Genomic DNA, 25,490 nt, shown 5'->3' with positions numbered 1-25,490 from the left:
GAACAAATATAAACTGTCGAAGGAATGGAAATTGAAGAAAAAGAAAAGGAAGAAAAGATAAAGATGATGGAAAAGGTAGTAGAGAAACAAGGTGTTTAATCCAAGGCCACCCATGTTTAGTTGCATTCGTTTACGAAAGCGACAACACTGTTGTAAGCCAAAGATTGGTGGAGAAACTCAAGTTACCAACAAGATTTCATTCGAATCAAGCAAGGATCAAATTCAGTACGGGACAATGTGTGCAAGATGTATTATCTGATATTGCTGCCACAAACTCTTGTCATCTTCTTTTGAGATTGGCATGGCTTCATTTTAAAACGCTCAATCTTGATAAAGGTTCCCTTTATTTGAGGCATGAGGGACATGAAATGAAGTTGAAATTTATGACACCAAGACAAGCCAGTAAGGATCAACATAGGCTGAAGGAGAAAATAGAAAAAGAAAGAATAGAAAAGGAACAAATATAAACTGTCGAAGGAATGGAAATTGAAGAAAAAGAAAAGGAAGAAAAGATAAAGATGATGGAAAAGGTAGTAGAGAAACAAGGTGTTTAATGAAAGGCCACCCATGTTTAGTTGCATTCATTTACGAAAGCGACAACACTGTTGTAAGCCAAGGATTCGTGGAGAAACTCAAGTTACCAACAAGCTTTCATTCGAATGAAACAAGGAACAAATTCAGTACGGGACAATGTGTGCGAGATGTATTATCTGATATTGCTGCCACAAACTCTTGTCATCTTCTTTTGAGATTGGCATGGCTTCATTTTAAAACGCTCAATCTTGATAAAGGTTCCCTTTATTTGAGGCATGAGGGACATGAAATGAAGTTGAAATTTATGACACCAAGACAAGCCAGTAAGGATCAACATAGGCTGAAGGAGAAAATAGAAAAAGAAAGAATAGAAAAGGAACAAATATAAACTGTCGAAGGAATAGAAATTGAAGAAAGAGAAAAGGAAGAAAAGATAAAGATGATGGAAAAGGTAGTAGAGAAACAAGGTGTTTAATCCAAGGCCACCCATGTTTAGTTGCATTCGTTTACGAAAGCGACAACACTGTTGTAAGCCAAAGATTGGTGGAGAAACTCAAGTTACCAACAAGATTTCATTCGAATCAAGCAAGGATCAAATTCAGTACGGGACAATGTGTGCAAGATGTATTATCTGATATTGCTCCCAGAAACTCTTGTCATCTTCTTTTGAGATTGGCATGGCTTCATTTTAAAACGCTCAATCTTGATAAAGGTTCCCTTTATTTGAGGCATGAGGGACATGAAATGAAGTTGAAATTTATGACACCAAGACAAGCCAGTAAGGATCACCATAGGCTGAAGGAGAAAATAGAAAAAGAAAGAATAGAAAAGGAAGAAATATAAACTGTGGAAGGAATGGAAACTGAAGAAAAAGAAAAGGAAGAAAAGATAAAGATGATGGAAAAGGTAGTAGAGAAACAAGGTGTTTAATATAAGACCACCCATGTTTAGTTGCATTCGTTTACGAAAGCGACAACACTGTTGTAAGCCAAAGATTGGTGGAGAAACTCAAGTTACCAACAAGCTTTCATTCGAATCAAGAAAGGATCAAATTCAGTACGGGACAATGTGTGCGAGATGTATTATCTGATATTGCTCCCACAAACTCTTGTCATCTTCTTTTCAGATTGGCATGGCTTCATTTTAAAACGCTGATTCTTGATAAAGGTTCCCTTTATTTGAGGCATGAGGGACATGAAATGAAGTTGAAAATTATGACACCAAGACAAGCCAGTAAGGATCACCATAGGCTGAAGGAGAAAATAGAAAAAGAAAGAATAGAAAAGGAAGAAATATAAACTGTGGAAGGAATGGAAACTGAAGAAAAAGAAAAGGAAGAAAAGATAAAGATGATGGAAAAGGTAGTAGAGAAACAAGGTGTTTAATATAAGACCACCCATGTTTAGTTGCATTCGTTTACGAAAGCGACAACACTGTTGTAAGCCAAAGATTGGTGGAGAAACTCAAGTTACCAAAAAGCGTTCACTCGAATCATGCAAGGATAATATTCAGTACGGGAAATTGTGTGAAAGAAGTGTTATGTGATATTGCTCCCACGAACTCTTGTTATCTTCTTTTGAGATTGGCATGGCTTCATTTTAAAACGCTCAATCTTGATAAAGGTTCCCTTTATTTGAGGCATGAGGGACATGAAATGAAGTTGAAATTTATGACACCAAGATAAGCCAATAACGATCAACATAGGCTGAAGGAGAAAATAGAAAAAGAAAGAATAGAAAAGGAACAAATATAAACTGTGGAAGGAATGGAAACTGAAGAAAAAGAAAAGGAAGAAAAGATAAAGATGATGGAAAAGGTAGTAGAGAAACAAGGTGTTTAATATAAGACCACCCATGTTTAGTTGCATTCGTTTACGAAAGCGACAACACTGTTGTAAGCCAAAGATTGGTGGAGAAACTCAAGTTACCAACAAGCTTTCATTCGAATCAAGAAAGGATCAAATTCAGTACGGGACAATGTGTGCGAGATGTATTATCTGATATTGCTCCCACAAACTCTTGTCATCTTCTTTTGAGATTGGCATGGCTTCATTTCAAAACGCTGATTCTTGATAAAGGTTCCCTTTATTTGAGGCATGAGGGACATGAAATGAAGTTGAAAATTATGACACCAAGACAAGCCAGTAAGGATCACCATAGGCTGAAGGAGAAAATAGAAAAAGAAAGAATAGAAAAGGAAGAAATATAAACTGTGGAAGGAATGGAAACTGAAGAAAAAGAAAAGGAAGAAAAGATAAAGATGATGGAAAAGGTAGTAGAGAAACAAGGTGTTTAATATAAGACCACCCATGTTTAGTTGCATTCGTTTACGAAAGCGACAACACTGTTGTAAGCCAAAGATTGGTGGAGAAACTCAAGTTACCAACAAGCTTTCACTCGAATCAAGCAAGGATAAAATTCAGTACGGGACAATTTGTGAAAGAAGTATTATCTGATATTGCTACCACGAACTCTTGTCATCTTCTTTTGAGATTGGCATGGCTTCATTTTAAAATGCTCAATCTTGATAAAGGTTCCCTTTATTTGAGGGATGAGGGACATGAAATGAAGTTGAAATTTATGACACCAAGACAAGCCAGTAAGGATCAACATAGGCTGAAGGAGAAAATAGAAAAAGAAAGAATAGAAGAGGAACAAATATAAACTGTCGAAGGAATGGAAATTGAAGAAAAAGAAAAGGAAGAAAAGATAAAGATGATGGAAAAGGTAGTAGAGAAACAAGGTGTTTAATCAAAGGCCACCCATGTTTAGTTGCATTCGTTTACGAAAGCGACAACACTGTTGTAAAGCAAGGATTGGTGGAGAAACTCAAGTTACCAACAAGCTTTCATTCGAATCAAGCAAGGATCAAATTCAGTACGGGACAATGTGTGCAAGATGTATTATCTGATATTGCTCCCGCAAACTCTTGTCATCTTCTTTTGAGATTGGCATGGCTTCATTTTAAAACGCTCAATCTTGATAAAGGTTCCTTGTATTTGAGGCATGAGGGACATGAAATGAAGTTGAAATTTATGACACCAAGACAAGCCAGTAAGGATCAACATAGGCTGAAAGAGAAAATAGAAAAAGAAAGAATAGAAAAGGAACAAATATAAACTGTCGAAGGAATGGAAAATGAAGAAAAAGAAAAGGAAGAAAAGATAAAGATGATGGAAAAGGTAGTAGAGAAACAAGGTGTTTAATCAAAGGCCACCCACGTTTAGTTGCATTCGTTTACGAAAGCGACAACACTGTTGTAAGCCCAAGATTGGTGAAAAAACTCAAGTTACCAACAAGCGTTCACTCAAATCAAGCAAGGATCAAATTCAGTACGGGACAATGTGTGAAAGAAGTACTATGTGATATTGCTCCCACGAACTCTTGTCATCTTCTTTTGACATGGGCATGGCTTCATTTTAAAACGCTCAATCTTGATAAAGGTTCCCTTTATTTGACGGATGAGGGACATGAAATGAAGTTGAAATTGATGACATCAAGACAAGCCAGTAAGGATCAACATAGGCTGAAGGAGAAAATAGAAAAAGAAAGAATAGAAAAGGAACAAATATAAACTATCGAAGGAATGGAAATTGAAGAAAAAGAAAAGGAAGAAAAGATAAAGATGATGGAAAAGGTAGTAGAGAAACAAGGTGTTTAATCCAAGGCCACCCATGTTTAGTTGCATTCATTTACGAAAGCGACAACACTGTTGTAAGCGAAGGATTGGTGGAGAAACTCAAGTTACCAACAAGCTTTCATTCGAATCAAGCAAGGATCAAATTCAGTACGGGACAAAGTGTGCGAGATGTATTATCTGATATTGCTCCCACAAACTCTTGTCATCTTCTTTTGAGATTGGCATGGCTTCATTTTAAAACGCTCAATCTTGATAAAGGTTCCCTTTATTTGAGGCATGAGGGACATGAAATGAAGTTGAAATTTATGACACCAAGACAAGCCAGTAAGGATCAACATAGGCTGAAGGAGAAAATAGAAAAAGAAAGAATAGAAAAGGAACAAATATAAACTGTCGAAGGAATGGAAATTGAAGAAAAAGAAAAGGAAGAAAAGATAAAGATGATGGAAAAGGTAGTAGAGAAACAAGGTGTTTAATGAAAGGCCACCCATGTTTAGTTGCATTCATTTACGAAAGCGACAACACTGTTGTAAGCCAAGGATTCGTGGAGAAACTCAAGTTACCAACAAGCTTTCATTCGAATGAAACAAGGAACAAATTCAGTACGGGACAATGTGTGCGAGATGTATTATCTGATATTGCTGCCACAAACTCTTGTCATCTTCTTTTGAGATTGGCATGGCTTCATTTTAAAACGCTCAATCTTGATAAAGGTTCCCTTTATTTGAGGCATGAGGGACATGAAATGAAGTTGAAATTTATGACACCAAGACAAGCCAGTAAGGATCAACATAGGCTGAAGGAGAAAATAGAAAAAGAAAGAATAGAAAAGGAACAAATATAAACTGTCGAAGGAATAGAAATTGAAGAAAGAGAAAAGGAAGAAAAGATAAAGATGATGGAAAAGGTAGTAGAGAAACAAGGTGTTTAATCCAAGGCCACCCATGTTTAGTTGCATTCGTTTACGAAAGCGACAACACTGTTGTAAGCCAAAGATTGGTGGAGAAACTCAAGTTACCAACAAGATTTCATTCGAATCAAGCAAGGATCAAATTCAGTACGGGACAATGTGTGCAAGATGTATTATCTGATATTGCTCCCAGAAACTCTTGTCATCTTCTTTTGAGATTGGCATGGCTTCATTTTAAAACGCTCAATCTTGATAAAGGTTCCCTTTATTTGAGGCATGAGGGACATGAAATGAAGTTGAAATTTATGACACCAAGACAAGCCAGTAAGGATCAACATAGGCTGAAGGAGAAAATAGAAAAAGAAAGAATAGAAAAGGAACAAATATAAACTGTCGAAGGAATGGAAATTGAAGAAAAAGAAAAGGAAGAAAAGATAAAGATGATGGAAAAGGTAGTAGAGAAACAAGGTGTTTAATGAAAGGCCACCCATGTTTAGTTGCATTCGTTTACGAAAGCGACAACACTGTTGTAAGCCAAGGATTCGTGGAGAAACTCAAGTTACCAACAAGCTTTCATTCGAATGAAACAAGGAACAAATTCAGTACGGGACAATGTGTGCGAGATGTATTATCTGATATTGCTGCCACAAACTCTTGTCATCTTCTTTTGAGATTGGCATGGCTTCATTTTAAAACGCTCAATCTTGATAAAGGTTCCCTTTATTTGAGGCATGAGGGACATGAAATGAAGTTGAAATTTATGACACCAAGACAAGCCAGTAAGGATCAACATAGGCTGAAGGAGAAAATAGAAAAAGAAAGAATAGAAAAGGAAGTAATATCAACCGTGGAAGGAATGGAAATTGAAGAAAAAGAAAAGGCAGAAAAGATAAAGATGATGGAAAAGGTAGTAGAGAAACAAGGTGTTTAATCCAAGGCCACCCATGTTTAGTTGCATTCATTTACGAAAGCGACAACACTGTTGTAAGCTAAGGATTGGTGGAGAAACTCAAGTTACCAACAAGCTTTCATTCGAATCAAGCAAGGATCAAATTCAGTACGGGACAAAGTGTGCGAGATGTATTATCTGATATTGCTCCCACAAACTCTTGTCATCTTCTTTTGAGATTGGCATGGCTTCATTTTAAAACGCTGAATCTTGATAAAGGTTCCCTTTATTTGAGGCATGAGGGACATGAAATGAAGTTGAAATTTATGACACCAAGACAAGCCAGTAAGGATCAACATAGGCTGAAGGAGAAAATAGAAAAAGAAAGAATAGAAAAGGAACAAATATAAACTGTCGAAGGAATGGAAATTGAAGAAAAAGAAAAGGAAGAAAAGATAAAGATGATGGAAAAGGTAGTAGAGAAACAAGGTGTTTAATCCAAGGCCACCCATGTTTAGTTGCATTCGTTTACGAAAGCGACAACACTGTTGTAAGCCAAAGATTGGTGGAGAAACTCAAGTTACCAACAAGATTTCATTCGAATCAAGCAAGGATCAAATTCAGTACGGGACAATGTGTGCAAGATGTATTATCTGATATTGCTCCCAGAAACTCTGTCATCTTCTTTTGAGATTGGCATGGCTTCATTTTAAAACGCTCAATCTTGATAAAGGTTCCCTTTATTTGAGGCATGAGGGACATGAAATGAAGTTGAAATTTATGACACCAAGACAAGCCAGTAAGGATCAACATAGGCTGAAGGAGAAAATAGAAAAAGAAAGAATAGAAAAGGAACAAATATAAACTGTCGAAGGAATGGAAATTGAAGAAAAAGAAAAGGAAGAAAAGATAAAGATGATGGAAAAGGTAGTAGAGAAACAAGGTGTTTAATCAAAGGCCACCCATGTTTAGTTGCATTCGTTTACGAAAGCGACAACACTGTTGTAAGCCAAGGATTCGTGGAGAAACTCAAGTTACCAACAAGCTTTCATTCGAATGAAACAAGGAACAAATTCAGTACGGGACAATGTGTGCGAGATGTATTATCTGATATTGCTCCCACAAACTCTTGTCATCTTCTTTTGAGATTGGCATGGCTTCATTTTAAAACGCTCAATCTTGATAAAGGTTCCCTTTATTTGAGGCATGAGGGACATGAAATGAAGTTGAAATTTATGACACCAAGACAAGCCAATAAGGATCAACATAGGCTGAAGGAGAAAATAGAAAAAGAAAGAATAGAAAAGGAACAAATATAAACTGTCGAATGAATGGAAATTGAAGAAAAAGAAAAGGAAGAAAAGATAAAGATGATGGAAAAGGTAGTAGAGAAACAAGGTGTTTAATCCAAGGCCACCCATGTTTAGTTGCATTCGTTTACGAAAGCGACAACACTGTTGTAAGCCAAAGATTGGTGGAGAAACTCAAGTTACCAACAAGATTTCATTCGAATCAAGCAAGGATCAAATTCAGTACGGGACAATGTGTGCAAGATGTATTATCTGATATTGCTCCCAGAAACTCTTGTCATCTTCTTTTGAGATTGGCATGGCTTCATTTTAAAACGCTCAATCTTGATAAAGGTTCCCTTTATTTGAGGCATGAGGGACATGAAATGAAGTTGAAATTTATGACACCAAGACAAGCCAGTAAGGATCAACATAGGCTGAAGGAGAAAATAGAAAAAGAAAGAATAGAAAAGGAACAAATATAAACTGTCGAAGGAATGGAAATTGAAGAAAAAGAAAAGGAAGAAAAGATAAAGATGATGGAAAAGGTAGTAGAGAAACAAGGTGTTTAATGAAAGGCCACCCATGTTTAGTTGCATTCGTTTACGAAAGCGACAACACTGTTGTAAGCCAAGGATTCGTGGAGAAACTCAAGTTACCAACAAGCTTTCATTCGAATGAAACAAGGAACAAATTCAGTACGGGACAATGTGTGCGAGATGTATTATCTGATATTGCTCCCACAAACTCTTGTCATCTTCTTTTGAGATTGGCATGGCTTCATTTTAAAACGCTCAATCTTGATAAAGGTTCCCTTTATTTGAGGCATGAGGGACATGAAATGAAGTTGAAATTTATGACACCAAGACAAGCCAGTAAGGATCAACATAGGCTGAAGGAGAAAATAGAAAAAGAAAGAATAGAAAAGGAACAAATATAAACTGTCGAATGAATGGAAATTGAAGAAAAAGAAAAGGAAGAAAAGATAAAGATGATGGAAAAGGTAGTAGAGAAACAAGGTGTTTAATCCAAGGCCACCCATGTTTAGTTGCATTCGTTTACGAAAGCGACAACACTGTTGTAAGCCAAAGATTGGTGGAGAAACTCAAGTTACCAACAAGATTTCATTCGAATCAAGCAAGGATCAAATTCAGTACGGGACAATGTGTGCAAGATGTATTATCTGATATTGCTCCCAGAAACTCTTGTCATCTTCTTTTGAGATTGGCATGGCTTCATTTTAAAACGCTGAATCTTGATAAAGGTTCCCTTTATTTGAGGCATGAGGGACATGAAATGAAGTTGAAATTTATGACACCAAGACAAGCCAGTAAGGATCAACATAGGCTGAAGGAGAAAATAGAAAAAGAAAGAATAGAAAAGGAACAAATATAAACTGTCGAAGGAATGGAAATTGAAGAAAAAGAAAAGGAAGAAAAGATAAAGATGATGGAAAAGGTAGTAGAGAAACAAGGTGTTTAATGAAAGGCCACCCATGTTTAGTTGCATTCGTTTATGAAAGCGACAACACTGTTGTAAGCCAAGGATTCGTGGAGAAACTCAAGTTACCAACAAGCTTTCATTCGAATGAAACAAGGAACAAATTCAGTACGGGACAATGTGTGCGAGATGTATTATCTGATATTGCTCCCACAAACTCTTGTCATCTTCTTTTGAGATTGGCATGGCTTCATTTTAAAATGCTCAATCTTGATAAAGGTTCCCTTTATTTGAGGCATGAGGGACATGAAATGAAGTTGAAATTTATGACACCAAGACAAGCCAGTAAGGATCAACATAGGCTGAAGGAGAAAATAGAAAAAGAAAGAATAGAAAAGGAACAAATATAAACTGTCGAAGGAATGGAAATTGAAGAAAAAGAAAAGGAAGAAAAGATAAAGATGATGGAAAAGGTAGTAGAGAAACAAGGTGTTTAATCCAAGGCCACCCATGTTTAGTTGCATTCGTTTACGAAAGCGACAACACTGTTGTAAGCCAAAGACTGGTGGAGAAACTCAAGTTACCAACAAGCTTTCATTCGAATCAAGCAAGGATCAAATTCAGTACGGGACAATGTGTGCGAGATGTATTATCTGATATTGCTCCCAGAAACTCTTGTCATCTTCTTTTGAGATTGGCATGGCTTCATTTTAAAAGGCTCAATCTTGATAAAGGTTCCCTTTATTTGAGGCATGAGGGACATGAAATGAAGTTGAAATTTATGACACCAAGACAAGCCAGTAAGGATCAACATAGGCTGAAGGAGAAAATAGAAAAGGAAAGAATAGAAAAGGAACAAATATAAACTGTCGAAGGAATGGAAATTGAAGAAAAAGAAAAGGAAGAAAAGATAAAGATGATGGAAAAGGTAGTAGAGAAACAAGGTGTTTAATCCAAGGCCACCCATGTTTAGTTGCATTCGTTTACGAAAGCGACAACACTGTTGTAAGCTAAGGATTGGTGGAGAAACTCAAGTTACCAACAAGCTTTCATTCGAATCAAGCAAGGATCAAATTTAGTACGGGACAATGTGTGCGAGATGTATTATCTGATATTGCTCCCACAAACTCTTGTCATCTTCTTTTGAGATTGGCATGGCTTCATTTTAAAACGCTGAATCTTGATAAAGGTTCCCTTTATTTGAGGCATGAGGGACATGAAATGAAGTTGAAATTTATGACACCAAGACAAGCCAGTAAGGATCAACATAGGCTGAAGGAGAAAATAGAAAAAGAAAGAATAGAAAAGGAACAAATATAAACTGTCGAAGGAATGGAAATTGAAGAAAAAGAAAAGGAAGAAAAGATAAAGATGATGGAAAAGGTAGTAGAGAAACAAGGTGTTTAATGAAAGGCCACCCATGTTTAGTTGCATTCGTTTACGAAAGCGACAACACTGTTGTAAGCCAAGGATTCGTGGAGAAACTCAAGTTACCAACAAGCTTTCATTCGAATGAAACAAGGAACAAATTCAGTACGGGACAATGTGTGCGAGATGTATTATCTGATATTGCTCCCACAAACTCTTGTCATCTTCTTTTGAGATTGGCATGGCTTCATTTTAAAACGCTCAATCTTGATAAAGGTTCCCTTTATTTGAGGCATGAGGGACATGAAATGAAGTTGAAATTTATCACACCAAGACAAGCCAGTAAGGATCAACATAGGCTGAAGGAGAAAATAGAAAAAGAAAGAATAGAAAAGGAACATATATAAACTGTCGAAGGAATGGAAATTGAAGAAAAAGAAAAGGAAGAAAAGATAAAGATGATGGAAAAGGTAGTAGAGAAACAAGGTGTTTAATCCAAGGCCACCCATGTTTAGTTGCATTCGTTTACGAAAGCGACAACACTGTTGTAAGCCAAAGACTGGTGGAGAAACTCAAGTTACCAACAAGCTTTCATTCGAATCAAGCAAGGATCAAATTCAGTACGGGACAATGTGTGCGAGATGTATTATCTGATATTGCTCCCAGAAACTCTTGTCATCTTCTTTTGAGATTGGCATGGCTTCATTTTAAAACGCTCAATCTTGATAAAGGTTCCCTTTATTTGAGGCATGAGGGACATGAAATGAAGTTGAAATTTATGACACCAAGACAAGCCAGTAAGGATCAACATAGGCTGAAGGAGAAAATAGAAAAGGAAAGAATAGAAAAGGAACAAATATAAACTGTCGAAGGAATGGAAATTGAAGAAAAAGAAAAGGAAGAAAAGATAAAGATGATGGAAAAGGTAGTAGAGAAACAAGGTGTTTAATCCAAGGCCACCCATGTTTAGTTGCATTCGTTTACGAAAGCGACAACACTGTTGTAAGCTAAGGATTGGTGGAGAAACTCAAGTTACCAACAAGCTTTCATTCGAATCAAGCAAGGATCAAATTAAGTACGGGACAATGTGTGCGAGATGCATTATCTGATATTGCTCGCACAAACTCTTGTCATCTTCTTTTGAGATTGGCATGGCTTCATTTTAAAACGCTCAATCTTGATAAAGGTTCCCTTTATTTGAGGCATGAGGGACATGAAATGAAGTTGAAATTTATGACACCAAGACAAGCCAGTAAGGATCAACATAGGCTGAAGGAGAAAATAGAAAAAGAAAGAATAGAAAAGGAACAAATATAAACTGTCGAAGGAATGGAAATTGAAGAAAAAGAAAAGGAAGAAAAGATAAAGATGATGGAAAAGGTAGTAGAGAAACAAGGTGTTTAATCCAAGGCCACCCATGTTTAGTTGCATTCGTTTACGAAAGCGACAACACTGTTGTAAGCCAAAGATTGGTGGAGAAACTCAAGTTACCAACAACCTTTCATTCGAATCACGCAAGGATCAAATTCAGTACGGGACAATGTGTGCAAGATGTATTATCTGATATTGCTCCCAGAAACTCTTGTCATCTTCTTTTGAGATTGGCATGGCTTCATTTTAAAACGCTGAATCTTGATAAAGGTTTCCTTTATTTGAGGCATGAGGGACATGAAATGAAGTTGAAATTTATGACACCAAGATAAGCCAGTAAGGATCAACATAGGCTGAAGGAGAAAATAGAAAAAGAAAGAATAGAGGAGGAACAAATATAAACTGTCGAAGGAATGGAAATTGAAGAAAAAGAAAAGGAAGAAAAGATAAAGATGATGGAAAAGGTAGTAGAGAAACAAGGTGTTTAATCAAAGGCCACACATGTTTAGTTGCATTCGTTTACGAAAGCGACAACACTCTTGTAAGCCAAAGATTGGTGGAGAAACTCAAGTTACCAACAAGCTTTCATTCGAATCAAGTAAGGATCAAATTCAGTACGGGACAATGTGTGCAAGATGTATTATCTGATATTGCTCCCAGAAACTCTTGTCATCTTCTTTTGAGATTGGCATGGCTTCATTTTAAAACGCTCAATCTTGATAAAGGTTCCCTTTATTTGAGGCATGAGGGACATGAAATGAAGTTGAAATTTATGACACCAAGACAAGCCAGTAAGGATCAACATAGGCTGAAGGAGAAAATAGAAAAAGAAAGAATAGAAAAGGAACAAATATAAACTGTCGAAGGAATGGAAATTGAAGAAAAAGAAAAGGAAGAAAAGATAAAGATGATGGAAAAGGTAGTAGAGAAACAAGGTGTTTAATCAAAGGCCACCCATGTTTAGTTGCATTCGTTTACGAAAGCGACAACACTGTTGTAAGCCAAGGATTCGTGGAGAAACTCAAGTTACCAACAAGCTTTCATTCGAATGAAACAAGAAACAAATTCAGTACGGGACAATGTGTGCGAGATGTATTATCTGATATTGCTCCCACAAACTCTTGTCATCTTCTTTTGAGATTGGCATGGCTTCATTTTAAAACGCTCAATCTTGATAAAGGTTCCCTTTATTTGAGGCATGAGGGACATCAAATGAAGTTGAAATTTATGACACCAAGACAAGCCAATAAGGATCAACATAGGCTGAAGGAGAAAATAGAAAAAGAAAGAATAGAAAAGGAACAAATATAAACTGTCGAAGGAATGGAAATTGAAGAAAAAGAAAAGGAAGAAAAGATAAAGATGATGGAAAAGGTAGTAGAGAAACAAGGTGTTTAATCCAAGGCCACCCATGTTTAGTTGCATTCGTTTACGAAAGCGACAACACTGTTGTAAGCCAAAGATTGGTGGAGAAACTCAAGTTACCAACAAGATTTCATTCGAATCAAGCAAGGATCAAATTCAGTACGGGACAATGTGTGCAAGATGTATTATCTGATATTGCTCCCAGAAACTCTTGTCATCTTCTTTTGAGATTGGCATGGCTTCATTTTAAAACGCTCAATCTTGATAAAGGTTCCCTTTATTTGAGGCATGAGGGACATGAAATGAAGTTGAAATTTATGACACCAAGACAAGCCAGTAAGGATCAACATAGGCTGAAGGAGAAAATAGAAAAAGAAAGAATAGAAAAGGAACAAATATAAACTGTCGAAGGAATGGAAATTGAAGAAAAAGAAAAGGAAGAAAAGATAAAGATGATGGAAAAGGTAGTAGAGAAACAAGGTGTTTAATGAAAGGCCACCCATGTTTAGTTGCATTCGTTTACGAAAGCGACAACACTGTTGTAAGCCAAGGATTCGTGGAGAAACTCAAGTTACCAACAAGCTTTCATTCGAATGAAACAAGGAACAAATTCAGTACGGGACAATGTGTGCGAGATGTATTATCTGATATTGCCCCCACAAACTCTTGTCATCTTCTTTTGAGATTGGCATGGCTTCATTTTAAAACGCTCAATCTTGATAAAGGTTCCCTTTATTTGAGGCATGAGGGACATGAAATGAAGTTGAAATTTATGACACCAAGACAAGCCAGTAAGGATCAACATAGGCTGAAGGAGAAAATAGAAAAAGAAAGACTAGAAAAGGAACAAATATAAACTGTCGAAGGAATGGAAATTGAAGAAAAAGAAAAGGAAGAAAAGATAAAGATGATGGAAAAGGTAGTAGAGAAACAAGGTGTTTAATCCAAGGCCACCCATGTTTAGTTGCATTCGTTTACGAAAGCGACAACACTGTTGTAAGCCAAAGACTGGTGGAGAAACTCAAGTTACCAACAAGCTTTCATTCGAATCAAGCAAGGATCAAATTCAGTACGGGACAATGTGTGCAAGATGTATTATCTGATATTGCTCCCAGAAACTCTTGTCATCCTCTTTTGAGATTGGCATGGCTTCATTTTAAAACGCTGAATCTTGATAAAGGTTCCCTTTATTTGAGGCATGAGGGACATGAAATGAAGTTGAAATTTATGACACCAAGATAAGCCAGTAAGGATCAACATAGGCTGAAGGAGAAAATAGAAAAAGAAAGAATAGAAGAGGAACAAATATAAACTGTCGAAGGAATGGAAATTGAAGAAAAAGAAAAGGAAGAAAAGATAAAGATGATGGAAAAGGTAGTAGAGAAACAAGGTGTTTAATCAAAGGCCACACATGTTTAGTTGCATTCGTTTACGAAAGCGACAACACTCTTGTAAGCCAAAGATTGGTGGAGAAACTCAAGTTACCAACAAGCTTTCATTCGAATCAAGTAAGGATCAAATTCAGTACGGGACAATGTGTGCAAGATGTATTATCTGATATTGCTCCCAGAAACTCTTGTCATCTTCTTTTGAGATTGGCATGGCTTCATTTTAAAACGCTCAATCTTGATAAAGGTTCCCTTTATTTGAGGCATGAGGGACATCAAATGAAGTTGAAATTTATGACACCAAGACAAGCCAGTAAGGATCAACATAGGCTGAAGGAGAAAATAGAAAAAGAAAGAATAGAAAAGGAACAAATATAAACTGTCGAAGGAATGGAAATTGAAGAAAAAGAAAAGGAAGAAAAGATAAAGATGATGGAAAAGGTAGTAGAGAAACAAGGTGTTTAATGAAAGGCCACCCATGTTTAGTTGCATTCGTTTACGAAAGCGACAACACTGTTGTAAGCCAAGGATTCGTGGAGAAACTCAAGTTACCAACAAGCTTTCATTCGAATGAAACAAGGAACAAATTCAGTACGGGACAATGTGTGCGAGATGTATTATCTGATATTGCCCCCACAAACTCTTGTCATCTTCTTTTGAGATTGGCATGGCTTCATTTTAAAACGCTCAATCTTGATAAAGGTTCCCTTTATTTGAGGCATGAGGGACATGAAATGAAGTTGAAATTTATGACACCAAGACAAGCCAGTAAGGATCAACATAGGCTGAAGGAGAAAATAGAAAAAGAAAGACTAGAAAAGGAACAAATATAAACTGTCGAAGGAATGGAAATTGAAGAAAAAGAAAAGGAAGAAAAGATAAAGATGATGGAAAAGGTAGTAGAGAAACAAGGTGTTTAATCCAAGGCCACCCATGTTTAGTTGCATTCGTTTACGAAAGCGACAACACTGTTGTAAGCCAAAGACTGGTGGAGAAACTTAAGTTACCAACAAGCTTTCATTCGAATCAAGCAAGGATCAAATTCAGTACGGGACAATGTGTGCAAGATGTATTATCTGATATTGCTCCCAGAAACTCTTGTCATCTTCTTTTGAGATTGGCATGGCTTCATTTTAAAACGCTGAATCTTGATAAAGGTTCCCTTTATTTGAGGCATGAGGGACATGAAATGAAGTTGAAATTTATGACACCAAGATAAGCCAGTAAGGATCAACATAGGCTGAAGGAGAAAATAGAAAAAGAAAGAATAGAAAAGGAACAAATATAAACTGTCGAAGGAATGGAAATTGAAGAAAAAGAAAAGGAAGAAAAGATAAAGATGATGGAAAAGGTAGTAGAGAAACAAGGTGTTTAATCAAAGGCCACACATGTTTAGTTGCATTCGTTTACGAAAGCGACAACACTCTTGTAAGCCAAAGATTGGTGGAGAAACTCAAGTTACCAACAAGCTTTCATTCGAATGAAACAAGAAACAAATTCAGTACGGGACAATGTGTGCGAGATGTATTATCTGATATTGCTCCCACAAACTCTTGTCATCTTCTTTTGAGATTGGCATGGCTTCATTTTAAAACGCTCAATCTTGATAAAGGTTCCCTTTATTTGAGGCATGAGGGACATGAAATGAAGTTGAAATTTATGACACCAAGACAAGCCATTAAGGATCAACATAGGCTGAAGGAGAAAATAGAAAAAGAAAGAATAGAAAAGGAACAAATATAAACTGTCGAATGAATGGAAATTGAAGAAAAAGAAAAGGAAGAAAAGATAAAGATGATGGAAAAGGTAGTAGAGAAACAAGGTGTTTAATCCAAGGCCACCCATGTTTAGTTGCATTCGTTTACGAAAGCGACAACACTGTTGTAAGCCAAAGATTGGTGGAGAAACTCAAGTTACCAACAAGATTTCATTCGAATCAAGCAAGGATCAAATTCAGTACGGGACAATGTGTGCAAGATGTATTATCTGATATTGCTCCCAGAAACTCTTGTCATCTTCTTTTGAGATTGGCATGGCTTCATTTTAAAACGCTCAATCTTGATAAAGGTTCCCTTTATTTGAGGATTGAGGGACATGAAATGAAGTTGAAATTTGTGACACCAAGACAAGCCAGTAAGGATCAACATAGGCTGAAGGAGAAAATAGAAAAAGAAAGAATAGAAAAGGAACAAATATAAACTGTCGAAGGAATGGAAATTGAAGAAAAAGAAAAGGAAGAAAAGATAAAGATGATGGAAAAGGTAGTAGAGAAACAAGGTGTTTAATGAAAGGCCACCCATGTTTAGTTGCATTCGTTTACGAAAGCGACAACACTGTTGTAAGCCAAGGATTCATGGAGAAACTCAAGTTACCAACAAGCTTTCATTCGAATGAAACAAGGAACAAATTCAGTACGGGACAATGTGTGCGAGATGTATTATCTGATATTGCTCCCACAAACTCTTGTCATCTTCTTTTGAGATTGGCATGGCTTCATTTTAAAACGCTGAATCTTGATAAAGGTTCCCTTTATTTGAGGCATGAGGGACATGAAATGAAGTTGAAATTTATGACACCAAGACAAGCCAGTAAGGATCAACACAGGCTGAAGGAGAAAATAGAAAAAGAAAGAATAGAAAAGGAACAAATATAAACTGTCGAAGGAATGGAAATTGAAGAAAAAGAAAAGGATGAAAAGATAAAGACGATGGAAAAGGTAGTAGAGAAACAAGGTGTTTAATCCAAGGCCACCCATGTTTAGTTGCATTCGTTTACGAAAGCGACAACACTGTTGTAAGGCAAAGACTGGTGGAGAAACTCAAGTTACCAACAAGCTTTCATTCGAATCAAGCAAGGATCAAATTCAGTACGGGACAATGTGTGCAAGATGTATTATCTGATATTGCTCCCAGAAACTCTTGTCATCTTCTTTTGAGATTGGCATGGCTTCATTTTAAAACGCTCAATCTTGATAAAGGTTCCCTTTATTTGAGGCATGAGGGACATGAAATGAAGTTGAAATTTATGACACCAAGACAAGCCAGTAAGGATCAACATAGGCTGAAGGAGAAAATAGAAAAAGAAAGAATAGAAAAGGAACAAATATAAACTGTCGAAGGAATGGAAATTGAAGAAAAAGAAAAGGAAGAAAAGATAAAGATGATGGAAAAGGTAGTAGAGAAACAAGGTGTTTAATCCAAGGCCACCCATGTTTAGTTGCATTCGTTTACGAAAGCGACAACACTCTTGTAAGCCAAAGATTGGTGGAGAAACTCAAGTTACCAACAAGCTTTCATTCGAATCAAGCAAGGATCAAATTCAGTACGGGACAATGTGTGCAAGATGTATTATCTGATATTGCTCCCAGAAACTCTTGTCATCTTCTTTTGAGATTGGCATGGCTTCATTTTAAAACGCTGAATCTTGATAAAGGTTCCCTTTATTTGAGGCATGAGGGACATGAAATGAAGTTGAAATTTATGACACCAAGATAAGCCAGTAAGGATCAACATAGGCTGAAGGAGAAAATAGAAAAAGAAAGAATAGAAGAGGAACAAATATAAACTGTCGAAGGAATGGAAATTGAAGAAAAAGAAAAGGAAGAAAAGATAAAGATGATGGAAAAGGTAGTAGAGAAACAAGGTGTTTAATCAAAGGCCACCCATGTTTAGTTGCATTCGTTTACGAAAGCGACAACACTGTTGTAAAGCAAGGATTGGTGGAGAAACTCAAGTTACCAACAAGCTTTCATTCGAATCAAGCAAGGATCAAATTCAGTACGGGACAATGTGTGCAAGATGTATTATCTGATATTCCTCCCGCAAACTCTTGTCATCTTCTTTTGAGATTGGCATGGCTTCATTTTAAAAAGCTCAATCTTGATAAAGGTTCCTTGTATTTGAGGCATGAGGGACATGAAATGAAGTTGAAATTTATGACACCAAGACAAGCCAGTAAGGATCAACATAGGCTGAAGGAGAAAATAGAAAAAGAAAGAATAGAAAAGGAACAAATATAAACTGTCGAAGGAATGGAAAATGAAGAAAAAGAAAAGGAAGAAAAGATAAAGATGATGGAAAAGGTAGTAGAGAAACAAGGTGTTTAATCAAAGGCCACCCATGTTTAGTTGCATTCGTTTACGAAAGCGACAACACTGTTGTAAGCCCAAGATTGGTGAAAAAACTCAAGTTACCAACAAGCGTTCACTCAAATCAAGCAAGGATCAAATTCAGTACGGGACAATGTGTGAAAGAAGTACTATGTGATATTGCTCCCACGAACTCTTATCATCTTCTTTTGACATGGGCATGGCTTCATTTTAAAACGCTCAATCTTGATAAAGGTTCCCTTTATTTGAGGGATGAGGGACATGAAATGAAGTTGAAATTTATGACATCAAGACAAGCCAGTAAGGATCAACATAGGCTGAAGGAGAAAATAGAAAAAGAAAGAATAGAAAAGGAACAAATATAAACTGCCGAAGGAATGGAAATTGAAGAAAAAGAAAAGGAAGAAAAGATAAAGATGATGGAAAAGGTAGTAGAGAAACAAGGTGTTTAATCCAAGGCCACCCATGTTTAGTTGCATTCATTTACGAAAGCGACAACACTGTTGTAAGCTAAGGATTGGTGGAGAAACTCAAGTTACCAACAAGCTTTCATTCGAATCAAGCAAGGATCAAATTCAGTACGGGACAATGTGTGCGAGATGTATTATCTGATATTGCTCCTACAAACTCTTGTCATCTTGTTTTGAGATTGGCATGGCTTTATTTTAAAACGCTGAATCTTGATAAAGGTTCCCTTTATTTGAGGCATGAGGGACATGAAATGAAGTTGAAATTTATGACACCAAGACAAGACAGTAAGGATCAACATAGGCTGAAGGAGAAAATAGAAAAAGAAAGAATAGAAAAGGAACAAATATAAATTGTCGAAGGAATGGAAATTGAAGAAAAAGAAAAGGAAGAAAAGATAAAGATGATGGAAAAGGTAGTAGAGAAACAAGGTGTTTAATCCAAGGCCACCCATGTTTAGTTGCATTCGTTTACGAAAGCGACAACACTGTTGTAAGCCAAAGATTGGTGTAGAAACTCAAGTTACCAACAAGCTTTCATTCGAATCAAGCAAGGATCAAATTCAGTACGGGACAATGTGTGCAAGATGTATTATCTGATATTGCTCCCAGAAACTCTTGTCATCTTCTTTTGAGATTGGCATGGCTTCATTTTAAAACGCTCAATCTTGATAAAGGTTCCCTTTATTTGAGGCATGAGGGACATGAAATGAAGTTGAAATTTATGACACCAAGACAAGCCAGTAAGGATCAACATAGGCTGAAGGAGAAAATAGAAAAAGAAAGAATAGAAAAGGAACAAATATCAACTGTCGAAGGAATGGAAATTGAAGAAAAAGAAAAGGAAGAAAAGATAAAGATGATGGAAAAGGTAGTAGAGAAACAAGGTGTTTAATCCAAGGCCACCCATGTTTAGTTGCATTCATTTACGAAAGCGACAACACTGTTGTAAGCTAAGGATTGGTGGAGAAACTCAAGTTACCAACAAGCTTTCATTCGAATCAAGCAAGGATCAAATTCAGTACGGGACAATGTGTGCGAGATGTATTATCTGATATTGCTCCCACAAACTCTTGTCATCTTCTTTTGAGATTGACATGGCTTCATTTTAAAACGCTGAATCTTGATAAAGGTTCCCTTTATTTGAGGCATGAGGGACATGAAATGAAGTTGAAATTTATGACACCAAGACAAGCCAGTAAGGATCAACATAGGCTGAAGGAGAAAATAGAAAAAGAAAGAATAGAAAAGGAACAAATATAAATTGTCGAAGGAATGGAAATTGAAGAAAAAGAAAAGGAAGAAAAGATAAAGATGATGGAAAAGGTAGTAGAGAAACAAGGTGTTTAATCCAAGGCCACCCATGTTTAGTTGCATTCGTTTACGAAAGCGACAACACTGTTGTAAGCCAAAGATTGGTGGAGAAACTCAAGTTACCAACAAGCTTTCATTCGAATCAAGCAAGGATCAAATTCAGTACGGGACAATGTGTGCGAGATGTATTATCTGATATTGCTCCCACAAACTCTTGTCATCTTCTTTTGAGATTGGCATGGCTTCATTTTAAAACGCTGAATCTTGATAAAGGTTCCCTTTATTTGAGGCATGAGGGACATGAAATGAAGTTGAAATTTATGACACCAAGATAAGCCAGTAAGGATCAACATAGGCTGAAGGAGAAAATAGAAAAAGAAAGAATAGAAAAGGAACAAATATAAACTGTGGAAGGAATGGAAATTGAAGAAAAAGAAAAGGAAGAAAAGATAAAGATGATGGGAAAGGTAGTAGAGAAACAAGGTGTTTAATCAAAGGCCACCCATGTTTAGTTGCATTCGTTTACGAAAGCGACAACACTGTTGTAAGCCAAAGATTGGTGGAGAAACTCAAGTTACCAACAAGCTTTCACTGGAATCAAGCAAGGATAAAATTCAGTATGGGACAATTTGTGAAAGAAGTATTATCTGATATTGCTACCACGAACTCTTGTCATCTTCTGTTGAGATTGGCATGGCTTCATTTTTAAAACGCTCAATCTTGATAAAGGTTCCCTTTATTTGAGGGATGAGGGACATGAAATGAAGTTGAAATTTATGACACCAAGATAAGCCAGTAAGGATCAACATAGGCTGAAGGAGAAAATAGAAAAAGAAAGAATAGAAAAGGAAGTAATATAAACTGTGGAAGGAATGGAAACTGAAGAAAAAGAAAAGGAAGAAAAGATAAAGATGATGGAAAAGGTAGTAGAGAAACATGGTGTTTAATAGAAGGCCACTAAGTTTTAGTTGCATTCGTTTACAAAAGCGACAACACTGTTGTAAGCCAAAGATTGGTGGAGAAACGCAAGTTACCAACAAGCATTCACTCGAATCAAGCAAGGATCAAATTCAGTACGGGACAATGTGTGAAAGATGTACTATCTGATATTGCTCCCATGAACTCTTGTCAACTTCTTTTCAGATTGGCATGGCTTCATTTTAAAACGCTCAATCTTGATAAAGGTTCCCTTTATTTGAGGGATGAGGGACATGAAATGAAGTTGAAATTTATGACACCAAGACAAGCCAGGAAGGATCAACATAGGCTGAAGGAGAAAATAGAAAAAGAAAGAATAGAAAAGGAACAAATATAAACTGTGGATGGAATGGAAATTGAAGAAAAAGAAGAGGAAGAAAAGATAAAGATGGTGGAAAAGGTAGTAGAGAAACAAGGTGTTTAATCAAAGGCCACCAATGTTTAGTTGCATTCGTTTACGAAAGCGACAACACTGTTGTAAGCCAAAGATTGGTGGAGAAACTCAAGTTACCAACAAGCTTTCACTCGAACCAAGCAAGGATCAAATTCAGTACGCGACAATGTGTGAAAGAAGTATTATGTGATATTGCTCCCACGAACTCTTGTCATATTCTTTTGAGATTGGCATGGCTTCATTTTAAAACGCTCAATCTTGATAAAGGTTCCCTTTATTTGAGGGATGAGGGACATGAAATGAAGTTGAAATTTATGACACCAAGACAAGCCAGTAAGGATCAACATAGGCTGAAGGAGAAAATAGAAAAAGAAAGAATAGAAAAGAAAAAAATATAAACTATGGAAGGAATGGAAATTGAAGAAAAAGAAAAGGAAGAAAAGATAAAGATGATGGAAAAGGTAGTAGAGAAACAAGGTGTTTAATCCAAGGCCACACATGTTTAGTTGCATTCGTTTACGAAAGCGACAACACTCTTGTAAGCCAAATATTGGTGGAGAAACTCAAGTTACCAACAAGTTTCATTCGAATCAAGCAAGGATCAAATTCAGTACGGGACAATGTGTGCAAGATGTATTATCAGATATTGCTCCCAGAAACTCTTGTCATCTTCTTTTGAGATTGGCATGGCTTCATTTTAAAACGCTGAATCTTGATAAAGGTTCCCTTTATTTGAGGCATGAGGGACATGAAATGAAGTTGAAATTTATGACACCAAGATAAGCCAGTAAGGATCAACATAGGCTGAAGGAGAAAATAGAAAAAGAAAGAATAGAAGAGGAACAAATATAAACTGTCGAAGGAATGGAAATTGAAGAAAAAGAAAAGGAAGAAAAGATAAAGATGATGGAAAAGGTAGTAGAGAAACAAGGTGTTTAATCAAAGGCCACACATGTTTAGCTGCATTCGTTTACGAAAGCGACAACACTCTTGTAAGCCAAAGATTGGTGGAGAAACTCAAGTTACCAACAAGCTTTCATTCGAATCAAGTAAGGATCAAATTCAGTACGGGACAATGTGTGCAAGATGTATTATCTGATATTGCTCCCAGAAACTCTAGTCATCTTCTTTTGAGATTGGCATGGCTTCATTTTAAAACGCTGAATCTTGATAAAGGTTCCCTTTATTTGAGGCATGAGGGACATGAAATGAAGTTGAAATTTATGACACCAAGATAAGCCAGTAAGGATCAACATAGGCTGAAGGAGAAAATAGAAAAAGAAAGAATAGAAAAGGAACAAATGTAAACTGTGGAAGGAATGGAAATTGAAGAAAAAGAAAAGGAAGAAAAGATAAAGATGATGGGAAAGGTAGTAGAGAAACAAGGTGTTTAATCAAAGGCCACCCATGTTTAGTTGCATTCGTTTACGAAAGCGACAACACTGTTGTAAGCCAAAGATTGGTTGAGAAACTCAAGTTACCAACAAGCTTTCACTCGAATCAAGCAACGATAAAATTCAGTACGGGACAATTTGTGAAAGAAGTATTATCTGATATTGCTACCACGAACTCTTGTCATCTTCTTTTGAGATTGGCATGGCTTCATTTTTAAAACGCTCAATCTTGATAAAGGTTCCCTTTATTTGAGGGATGAGGGACATGAAATGAAGTTGAAATTTATGACACCAAGATAAGCCAGTAAGGATCAACATAGGCTGAAGGAGAAAATAGAAAAAGAAAGAATAGAAAAGGAAGTAATATAAACTGTGGAAGGAATGGAAACTGAAGAAAAAGAAAAGGAAGAAAAGATAAAGATGATGGAAAAGGTAGTAGAGAAACATGGTGTTTAATAGAAGGCCACTAAGTTTTAGTTGCATTCGTTTACAAAAGCGACAACACTGTTGTAAGCCAAAGATTGGTGGAGAAACGCAAGTTACCAACAAGCATTCACTCGAATCAAGCAAGGATCAAATTCAGTACGGGACAATGTGTGAAAGATGTACTATCTGATATTGCTCCCATGAACTCTTGTCAACTTCTTTTCAGATTGGCATGGCTTCATTTTAAAACGCTCAATCTTGATAAAGGTTCCCTTTATTTGAGGGATGAGGGACATGAAATGAAGTTGAAATTTATGACACCAAGACAAGCCAGGAAGGATCAACATAGGCTGAAGGAGAAAATAGAAAAAGAAAGAATAGAAAAGGAACAAATATAAACTGTGGATGGAATGGAAATTGAAGAAAAAGAAAAGGAAGAAAAGATAAAGATGGTGGAAAAGGTAGTAGAGAAACAAGGTGTTTAATCAAAGGCCACCAATGTTTAGTTGCATTCGTTTACGAAAGCGACAACACTGTTGTAAGCCAAAGATTGGTGGAGAAACTCAAGTTACCAACAAGCTTTCACTCGAACCAAGCAAGGATCAAATTCAGTACGCGACAATGTGTGAAAGAAGTATTATGTGATATTGCTCCCACGAACTCTTGTCATATTCTTTTGAGATTGGCATGGCTTCATTTTAAAACGCTCAATCTTGATAAAGGTTCCCTTTATTTGAGGGATGAGGGACATGAAATGAAGTTGAAATTTATGACACCAAGACAAGCCAGGAAGGATCAACATAGGCTGAAGGAGAAAATAGAAAAAGAAAGAATAGAAAAGGAACAAATATAAACTGTGGAAGGAATGGAAATTGAAGAAAAAGAAAAGGAAGAAAAGATAAAGATGATGGAAAAGGTAGTAGAGAAACAAGGTGTTTAATCAAAGGCCACCCATGTTTAGTTGCATTCGTTTACGAAAGCGACAACACTGTTGTAAAGCAAGGATTGGTGGAGAAACTCAAGTTACCAACAAGCTTTCATTCGAATCAAGCAAGGATCAAATTCAGTACGGGACAATGTGTGCAAGATGTATTATCTGATATTGCTCCCGCGAACTCTTATCATCTTCTTTTGACATGGGCATTGCTTCATTTTAAAACGCTCAATCTTGATAAAGGTTCCCTTTATTTGAGGGATGAGGGACATGAAATGAAGTTGAAATTTATGACATCAAGACAAGCCAGTAAGGATCAACATAGGCTGAAGGAGAAAATAGAAAAAGAAAGAATAGAAAAGGAACAAATATAAACTGTCGAAGGAATGGAAATTGAAGAAAAAGAAAAGGAAGAAAAGATAAAGATGATGGAAAAGGTAGTAGAGAAACAAGGTGTTTAATCCAAGGCCACCCATGTTTAGTTGCATTCATTTACGAAAGCGACAACACTGTTGTAAGCTAAGGATTGGTGGAGAAACTCAAGTTACCAACAAGCTTTCATTCGAATCTAGCAAGGATCAAATTCAGTACGGGACAATGTGTGCGAGATGTATTATCTGATATTGCTCCCACAAACTCTTGTCATCTTCTTTTGAGATTGGCATGGCTTTATTTTAAAACGCTGAATCTTGATAAAGGTTCCCTTTATTTGAGGCATGAGGGACATGAAATGAAGTTGAAATTTATGACACCAAGACAAGCCAGTAAGGATCAACATAGGCTGAAGGAGAAAATAGAAAAAGAAAGAATAGAAAAGGAACAAATATAAACTGTCGAAGGAATGGAAATTGAAGAAAAAGAAAAGGAAGAAAAGATAAAGATGATGGAAAAGGTAGTAGAGAAACAAGGTGTTTAATCCAAGGCCAGCCATGTTTAGTTGCATTCGTTTACGAAAGCGACAACACTGTTGTAAGCCCAAGATTGGTGAAAAAACTCAAGTTACCAACAAGCGTTCACTCAAATCAAGCAAGGATCAAATTCAGTACGGGACAATGTGTGAAAGAAGTACTATGTGATATTGCTCCCACGAACTCTTGTCATCTTCTTTTGACATTGGCATGGCTTCATTTTAAAACGCTCAATCTTGATAAAGGTTCCCTTTATTTGAGGGATGAGGGACATGAAATGAAGTTGAAATTTATGACATCAAGACAAGCCAGTAAGGATCAACATAGGCTGAAGGAGAAAATAGAAAAAGAAAGAATAGAAAAGGAACAAATAT

Source organism: Vigna unguiculata, chromosome 5 (assembly GCF_037176805.1).
Source record: "Vigna unguiculata cultivar grain cowpea cultivar isolate G323 ecotype 2 chromosome 5, ASM3717680v1, whole genome shotgun sequence".
In the NCBI taxonomy this organism is placed as follows: Eukaryota; Viridiplantae; Streptophyta; class Magnoliopsida; order Fabales; family Fabaceae; genus Vigna; species Vigna unguiculata.
The sequence above is the reverse complement of the archived record's forward strand: the minus strand, read 5'-3'. Positions refer to the sequence as shown.